This window comes from Formica exsecta, unplaced genomic scaffold, assembly GCF_003651465.1.
Source record: "Formica exsecta isolate Colony F162 unplaced genomic scaffold, ASM365146v1 scaffold1414, whole genome shotgun sequence".
Classification (NCBI taxonomy): Eukaryota; Metazoa; Arthropoda; class Insecta; order Hymenoptera; family Formicidae; genus Formica; species Formica exsecta.
The window spans coordinates 179,745-189,464 of NW_021848743.1; the positions used below are offsets into that span (position 1 = coordinate 179,745).

At 34.6% G+C, this 9,720-nt stretch overlaps 1 protein-coding gene across 2 annotated transcripts in view; it reads left to right on the top strand.

Annotated features, from left to right (window-relative positions):
* The first annotated feature begins 967 nt into the window (after positions 1 to 967).
* Positions 968 to 9,720, top strand: part of LOC115246233 (unconventional myosin IC) — a 21,191-nt gene continuing 12,438 nt past the window's right edge. For both annotated transcript variants that reach the window (XM_029824933.1, XM_029824935.1), the window contains exon 1: positions 968 to 1,245. The gene's annotated coding sequence lies outside the window, so the exon portion shown is untranslated. The remainder of the gene's footprint in view (positions 1,246 to 9,720) is intronic.

Sequence of the window (9,720 nt, forward strand, 5' to 3'; positions counted from 1 at the left end):
TTCCATTCAACCAGACATCGCTTCCCGAAATAGTCCCTTCGCGCATTTTCCGTATTAATACTAGATGACGACTTTACAACTGACATAGTGCATATGTTGACATTGATACATAGCTATGCGCAATGCAATTTGCAGTCGACAATGTCAAGAGTTGTGATGAAAAGCTAAATATTAGAAAAGCGAGATATCGACTTTAGATTTAGATTCTTCTCGAAAAAGTATTAAAAGTTATTATAAATATACGATGAGGGGATATAAAAAGTATCTTTTAAGATACTATTTTTGTAAAGGAAATATTGAAATTGGACGAAAAAAATCCATGGTGTGCAAAGAAAATACATTTAATTGAAATTGTATTGAAAGAGAGAGATAAAATATATAATATAATTTATATACCCCCCCTTTCTCTCTCTCTTTCTCTCTTTTATATCTCCCCCTATATTTTACAAAAAATTATTTATTTTATGAACATTTCTTAAATTCCATGAACTGCGTCTATCTATGTCTTATTTAAAAAAAAAAAAAAATTTAAGATATTATATTGCTTGTAGATTTATTATATATACGTGTATTTTATTATATTTCTCACTTATAATTGAGAAAATAAGTTTACTGACAATGAGATATAATACAATATGTACAAGATCCTTCGAAAATATTGAAGGAATTAAATAGAAAAATTTAATGGGGAATGAAAAAGGCAGGCTAACAAACGGCTGTCTTGTATTAAATGCGGCAGAACCCGCTGCGAGAGACCCACGAAACCCACGGCCCCGTAGGACCCCGTAAGTTCACGCAGGGTAACCTCGCGTGCGTCACCATATACGCACGCACACACCGGGAAACGAGTTCCTCTCTCCTTCTCCGTTAAGTCGCTCGGCCCCGGCTGTGTGCCTGCTGCCATCCTTCCTCTCTCTACCGCCGCCACCTTATATGCCACCGAAGAGGAGTGCTCTTTCAAACCGGCAGTTTCGTATGTTACACCGTGGCGTGTGCACGGTGGAACATCACACGCGTAACAACAGTCGCGTCGCTCTTAGACTCCGTTATCCTTTGACGACGACGCTTTTTCTGCGGATCCTACGTGGACATACTCGTGCGTGGACCGTGTGACAATTCGCGATTTTCGGCGATGCTCCTCTCTGATAGTGATCCGACGATGATGATAGGACACGCTGCTCCTCTCGACTCATGAGCCTCCGCTCGTGAACCCGAGAACGAGAGTACTCGAAGCGCGGAACGAAAGTGAGTACGCGAAGTACCCTTTTTCTTTCGAGCACACTTTATTATGGTTTATTACGGCGATCGCGGCCGAGGGAAAGACGTGTATAAGTATACGCAGGCAAATATCAAATTTTCGCAATTTATTTTTCTCTTTTTCAGTTTTTCATTAAATTATCTATCTGATAAGTGTCGTATTATAACGACATTTTATTTTAAATTAACAATATTTAAGTTATATTAATAATAAATTATATTAATGTGTAGAATAATAATTTATATAGTATTATATTTTATTTATAATAAAAAAATATATTTTCTTAATTTTTACATACGAATATTACTCTTATTAGAATTTAAAAAAGATCAAAGATTTGATGGAAGACAATGATAATTCTGTTATCGCATTTTCTGGCGAAACAAGGATTGAGTGAAGTGCCTCGAACAAATTTCTTTTTTCAAATGTTTTGAATATTATCTTAATTAGCAAAGTTAAATTAAAAATAAGTAAAGATTTTTGTGTAAAATTAAATTGTAATTTTTATCGATAATAAGAAGAAAATTTAATTTATTATTAGTCATGTTACGTGAAACTTTACTCTGCTTGTTTTAATATCGAAAAAGAAGAAATGTATGATTGGAGGATAAATGCATAAATTATAATTTGCATCATTGCGTGAGTCACGAGAGAAGAAATCACGATCGCGTCTCGGGCTTTTATTAAGAAAGAACGCACGGATCGTCGCAGATGTGTTGCGGCGATACGGACGGTGCCTTGAATGCACCGCAGATGCACGACGTTGCGATCCGCGGATTCGTGTAAAGTCATTTTCAGCAAATTGGCCGAGCTGTTGACATCTTATCGCCGATTGTCATCGTGATACATCGTTTGTTATACAATACACAATTTTGTTCGTCCGCGTTGAGTGAGAGTACGATTCTATTTTTTTTATTACAATCGCGTTTTACCTCAATTACTTGTAACAACAATACGTTCAACAAGCAAATGCGCGACTCAACTTCGCGAAGATAATCAGATATTCGTACTATAATTTAGCGATAAGCCAATTTCCTTTCTTTTGATATTAAAATACACGCAAGATTATATAACACGATAAACATAATCATAAATTACATTTTTTTGTCAATAAATTAAAATAGACAAATTAATTTTAAACAAAAAACTATTTATTTTTAATTTAATTAAAATAATAATCAAAGCTATTTAATTTTTATATTAAATTCGACTAAAAATTTAATAAGAATTTCACTGATAAAATACTTATTAAATTTTTAATCGAACTTAATATGAAAATTAAATAGCTTTGAATATTATTTTAATTAAATTAAAAATATTCTTTTTTGTTTAAAATTAATTCGTCTGTTTTAATTTCTTGATAAAAGAAAATTTAATTTATGATTAATAGTATATTTTAAAAGAATCGCATACACGTTCTCGTAATAATTGCAAGAACTAATATATAATTATATATTATATTTAGTTATATATTATATACTATATACTATATTTAATTATATACTATAATTATAACTATAATTAATCAACGCAAAATTTAGATATATATTCAGATATATAAATTTAGTGTTAACTTTAATTGTAGATTTATCGAAGAAATCCTTCAAGAATATATTCTGATAGATTCTATAAAATATATGTTTTGAAAGACGCGATAAAATACATCGTGAAAAAATTAAGAAATCGCTCGATGGAATCGTTGTCTGTTTCAAGCGAAGGTTAACGGTTTTTAACCGCTTTGATGAAAATGTCATTGGTCTGCCAAGGTCGATTTTTACATCGTCGCGCTACTGCATTTTAAGTACGATTCGATGCTCGCTCGAATTTATCGAAGGCTACTGTCGACCATGATATCAATAACGTCTTCATTCTTATAATCGTTTCTACTGCATTATTTTTGCAACGAATGACAGATTTATATCGGTCAATTTATATCGATCATTTTTTTATTCGCAAATTGCTGGCTGCGTTCCGATATTCACTACTAATACTAAAAATTTATAGTATATGTGACGTAAACTATAGATTTTTAGTACTGACAGTGAATATCGGAACGCAGCCTATGTAAGCTTTTCTCGAGGGCTGAAACATGAAATCATAAAAATTCCGATATTCACTACTAATACTAAAAATTTATAGTATATGTGACGTAAACTATAGATTTTTAGTACTGACAGTGAATATCGGAACGCAGCCTATAATATTTTATAACCTAATATATTTATACATTTCTAAAAATTTATCAAATATCATTTATTAAAAATTGATATATATCTTTAAAATAATTTATCATATCGCGCCACGCGATATTACGCACTGATATCGCGATTATCGTGCGCGTATTTAATCATTTTTTATTCGATTTTTATTTTTTTTATTAATTTTTTTCGATTTTATTCAAGTCGACATAGAGCTCAGGGTTCATAAAATCTTTTGTAATTACTCTATGGGATTCCGCCTAGATACCAGCTGATTCATATTCCTGGAAAGTATCAGAAGACAGGAACAACAGCGAAAGTTGATTCGATCCATTATTGTCGGTTGGGGAGTATTCGCGCCGTGGGATCTTTGAATTTATTTCTTGAAGCTTGTTAGGAATACCCAAAGAGGAAGTGAGAGAAAGCAGGTCTTCCTTCATTTTAAGACAAAGGCAGAAATTATGATCCCCAAAAGTCGTGAAAGTGACGGTTAGACGGGTTTCAAACGATGTAGTATAATAATAATGAATGGGATATGAGATGTGTGTGTGTGTGTGTGTGTGTGTATATATGTGAATGGAAATCAATATAAAATTCTACGAGCTGAAGGGAGCGAGCTAAATGAGAAAAGAGAGTTGTGTTTCGATGCATTGTTATTCTTACATCTTTACTTAACTTTCTTTATTATCTTTTTATCTTATACATATATTTTATTGATATCCGACATCTAGCGCTTAAACATATCTGTTTATCGATCCGACTAAATTTTATCTTTTATGGAGAAATGGGGAAACTCAATTTTACCTTCTGTGAGAAATGGGAAAATCGATATATCAGCATAAATCGTATCGAGTAGGACAGTCGTAAAATAATCACAAAAAAAATTATAGATAATAACGCTAAAAATAACATGTGTAGCTAACCTTTTAATTTATGAAAATAAAAAAAATATATATATGAGTAAAGATATTATAATGTCAAGCTTGTGTATGCTTCTATAAATAAGATAGCACACGCATAGAAGAAACATCATTTAAAAGAATTATTAATTTTTTGCAACTCGTTAACTGTACATAAAGTCGACATTAAAATGAGCAGAAAAAAAAAACAATAGTTTCGCTTTCGATCGCGCAAAGGCTTGTTATCGCTGTTATTATATTACTGCTTGGAGATCGCGTATCGTGTATCGTCGCATACATCATTGCGAGAACTGGCACGCAAGTAATTGTACCGAGACCGAGAAAAAACGTGGGCAGGGCACGGAGTGCGTTTGTTTCCCAGAAAGTGCGTTATTTAGCGGCATGAGATCGCAACAGCTCCGGATAGAGAATCGGAGCGGATGCGTTCGCAAAAGAGGGGGCGGGGGGAGAGGGCGAAAGAAACGAGAGTTATACATTTCTCCCGAGAGCGCGAATCAAATTCATTCATCGCATGATAGAGGGCAATCTTCTAAACTTGCGGCTCTATTTGTTTCTCCGCTTTAATGAACACTTACGAAATTGTTGATTAAGCGATTATCATGATTCACTTGGCACAGTTGGCAACCGATAAACAAGTCGAGAAAATCAAATATCAATCTGTATTGATGTTTTCTTTTTTCTCGTTGAATAAGTCGGAGCATCTATAACGCTTGAATAATTAATGTGATATAAAAGAATATGAATTGTAATAATAAATATTATAATTTCACAATTTTATGATGACGTAGCAAATATAACGATATAAATAAATATAATAAACGGTTTTATAATTATATTGCATAACTGTTATAATTACACAATATAAGTATAATAAAATTAGAAATTATTAATTATATTAAAAGAGAGAGAGAGAGAGAGAAAATTAAAATTATATGGAGAAATAAAATATTTAAAAATTTAAAATTTTTTACTTTCTTTGACGCGCATTACAAACTCTAAGTAAGGTATACTTTCTAAGAACACAAGTTTTTCAATTTCTCGCAAGCACCTTCACTCAACCAACGTTTATTTGACCCGACATTTTTTAATGCACTGTCACACTTTATGCACACGTAATAATCACGTTTGTCCGCCCTGACATTTCACGGTTCGCGAATCTACGGTGGCACGGTTCGTTAATTAACGGGTTGCGTAATGACAGAAATGGCACGAAAAAACCCCGTTATCCTGTATGTCTTGTATTTCGCGAGATAAAACTCGGCTAAATCGGAACGAGTATATAGTCACCTGTCGCTTCGGGACCTCCCGGGAGCGACCTTTCTCATCCTGATAATTAAACGTCGTTTCACTGACGTAGGCGTCTCGGATAGAATTTCTTTCCGGATATCGGATCGTATTACGACGACAATAACGACGGCAACGACATACCGAGAGATCAGCGACTTGTCCAAAAACTATTTATGCATCAGCGATTCCGACGACGACTTTTCAGCTTCGCTGATCGGGAAACGAAACGCGTTCTCGTAAAGAGTGTCTCACTTTCGACGGTTGAACGAAAAAAAAAAACATTATAAAGCGTGTAATATTGTATATAAAATTGTTATAGTTTTGAAAAGGTCACATTGCATTATGACATTTCATCCTAGAAATTTTTTATATCAAAATATTTTTATGTCGATTTTATAACGATCAAGCTGACAGATCCATTGTCAAGCGATGATTGACGCGAGTGAGAAACAAAATAATGAATGAATAATGAATGATGAAGCATATAATACAAATAATGTGTGTTTGACGCGCAAACAACGAATCGGATTATATTCGAGAACGAGGAATTTAGATAAAAATCTATTCGAGAGCGATGTCCTCTGCCAACTCCGTTCCGGATGACGCTACTTTTACATGCGCGCTTAACTCGCGCTGGGTTCAAAGGGGGAACCGGGCACCTACTCAAAATAGAATCGGCGCTTACTTAAGGTTCGCCGTTAAATCGACTCGCGGGTCTTTCCACCCGTTTACTTTTTGCTCGTTTTCTTTTCATTGTCCTCTCGCCTTCCACCGCGCGATTCGCTCCCGGCCGGTTTATTATTATACACGATGTATGTACATCCCATCTTTCTCTTTCTCTTTCTCTCCCCCTCTCTCTCTCGAAAGAGAGAGAGAGACGTCTGAACCGCGAGCGGAGCTTATTAAGGCTCACCACTACCGCGAACAAACACCTTGAAAGCCCTGAACTTCAAGCCCGAGAGGATGACCGAGACTCAAGGTCGGTCCGAATCCGAACCGGTTTCCCGAGAAAGATTCGGTGAGGAATACGTAAGATCTCCACGCCTCCGCAATTTAATTTATTAATCATCAATAAGAATAATATCCGGAGAGCTGTTGTCAATAATAGTGATGATATTTTTATTTTTTTATCAATGTATATTTTATTTAATCAATATGCTTATTATCAATTTTATGGGTTTATGCGTGTGTGTACCGCCAGTTTATACTTGAAAACCCGCATTTCATGCAAGAATAATTAGAAAAAATTATGATATATTAAAAATAAAAAAAGGTTACAAATATAAAATATTTGAAAATTAAAAGTGTTTGACTTTCTTTAATGCATCGTGGATTGTCAATAAGGAGAGTGTACTTTCTAAGAATATATTTGTTAATTTCTCTAACTTCTCGTTTATCTAACGTTTTCATCTTAAGTGCACATAATATTTGATATCTATGATAATAATAATATTAGAATATTAAATTTGTTTTTGTTCTAAAAGTGGGAATATATAATACAGGAAGGAGAAATTATTTGTAATTAAAAAAGTGATCTAAGAATTAATAAAACGACAATATTTTCTAATATCGAAATATTATTTTTTACTATTACTTCCAAATATTTTTCTTATATTATACAAGAATATATTGAATACATAATTGAAAAAGAAAATGGCTTATACATATATGCTGTTTTCTATATCAACTGCTTTATATTCTCTAAATAAAAAATTATTTTAGAATTGTTTGATATAAAATATAATAAAAAAATATATATATAAGATATTTTATATTCTTTAAGTAAATCGTAATACAACCGAGGAGATGATTCTTAATGACAAAAAGCTCTCCGAATTCTCGGCGCAAAGAGCTGGCTCACGCTGAAAATAGTTTGTGCCATGGACCCCATAAATCTAATTGTAAGCAACCTGCGAAATTGCCTCGGCGTAAAACTTCCAACGGTATCTCGGTGTACAAGAAGGGATACAAAGGCAGGCAGGAAATGTCACCTCTGTGTGTACGCGCCTCCTTTCATTATCATAAGATAAGCCTGCGCTTTTACTATGCGGGCTTCGTGCGATAGCGGGACGTGTCCCGGAAATCACCCATCGACGATCGAAAACACGCCACGCGACGTGTCGCGTTATGTCTAGCGTCTCGTATAGGGCGTCGAAAGTAAAAAAGATTCAGAATTCAGAGCTGGCGAATTTTTTAAATTATTTTAAATTATTTAAACAAATTATTAAAAAAAAAAATTATTTTAAATTATTTTAAATTATTTCAAATTATTTATTAAATTGATTCGAAATTATTTAATTGGCAGATCGAAAATGCGATTAATATTTAATTAGAATTTTCAAATTTCTTTTCCAAATTTTACGCTGTTATTTTACGACTTTTGAGACGAAATATTAGGCCATCGCTCATCGTAACTTTACGGACGTGCGCTCATTCGTTATTCAGTTCGCGAGCCGTAAAATTCGCCGGAAACAAGAATTCCACGAGCGTTATTCGCAGTGAAAACCCGTCTTTCCTCTCGGCGAACGAGAGAGTCGACAAAAGGCTAACCGGTTTCCGGAAATAGGTTGTTTTGTCCTCAATGCTAGACGAATGTATATTACAAGACGATGGAAATAAAAAGATTATTCAATTACAACCACTTTTAGATAATAATAGCGTGTCGAGAAATCTCCAAAATTCGTATAAATTAGATCGGGCAAGCAAATGGTAGAATTCTGAGTTGTAACAAGAGATAGAAAAAAGAACTCAAAAATTTCACGATCTTAATAAGACTGTTAATTTTTTAAACTGCCCGAAATGTTAAATCAATCAGAAAGATTCTCTCGGTATTCTCGATGCAATTTTTTGATACGACGACGTATCCTTGCTGCATCCTTCGTGCGTATTCTTAGAATACGACGTCACGTGACGACCTCCCGTTAAAACGTCTCACAATTTTTTACTCGCCAAGTATCTCTCCACGAGACCTCCCTTTTTTCCCCTTGACTCATCACGCATTACGTCAGTGTCCCCGATTCAGCGCGGAGCGGGTGCAGAAAAATGCAGCGGGACGACTTTCCGTTTCGCGCGAATGTGCACACGCGCGGCATACGATCGATTCTACCGGGTTATCCAAATAAAAAAACATCGCGTTAACTCACGCTAATCGGAAATTTACGTAACAAGTCGACCGGAGAACTTTGATGTTTTCTTGCCGAGAAAAAAAAATCGGCTTCGAAAATATTGGCCAAACGATCTGTCATCAAAGGAACGTCCGACTTTTTACGAACACCCTATATATATATATATATATATCTTTATGCATACAAGAGATCGAAAAATTGCAGCGCAAGTCACGTATAAACATGACATTCTTATCTAGACTGCTCTCTTTTACGTACATTTTTCTAGCTTAAGTGCTCTGTTTCATGTGACTCATCGTGTAGGCAAAAAATTACAAAAATCGAACCGTAGACGCAGCGCAACCGTTTACATTCGCTGGCTTACGAAGGCAACATTTTTTGACAGCCGACGAACGATCGACAATGGGCCTCTTTGTATGCCACGCGATTGATAATTCCCTCCGCGTCATAACGATGACACTGTACACGACCAGAACGAAGGACGATTGTGGCTCGCCGTGATAATATAATATAATATAATATATTAGCCGTGCACACACACACATGTTTACCTTCATCAAGGCATTCGCCAAGGTGAGGGAAATTACTCATTGAACTGGAGGTTCACGACCGAGTGTCAATGAGTCAGATCGATTTTTCGCTCCCATCAAAAGGAAAGACGCGGAGATATGTAAACATAGCTTAATTATCGATCTTGTAGCCCCGGGAAGATCATTAATAATGCAGCGCATCTGCTTCTCTCTTTCTCTTTCTCTATTTCTTTGACCTCTTCCCTCATGCACACCAGACGTCATGTGCGTCTTAACATTTACTAGATTCGTATTCAATAAACATTTTCGTATCAGATATGTTTTGCCTGAATTTCATATGTATCATATATATCATATATATAATTTTATTATATAAATTATTTATAATAATTACGTGTAAGC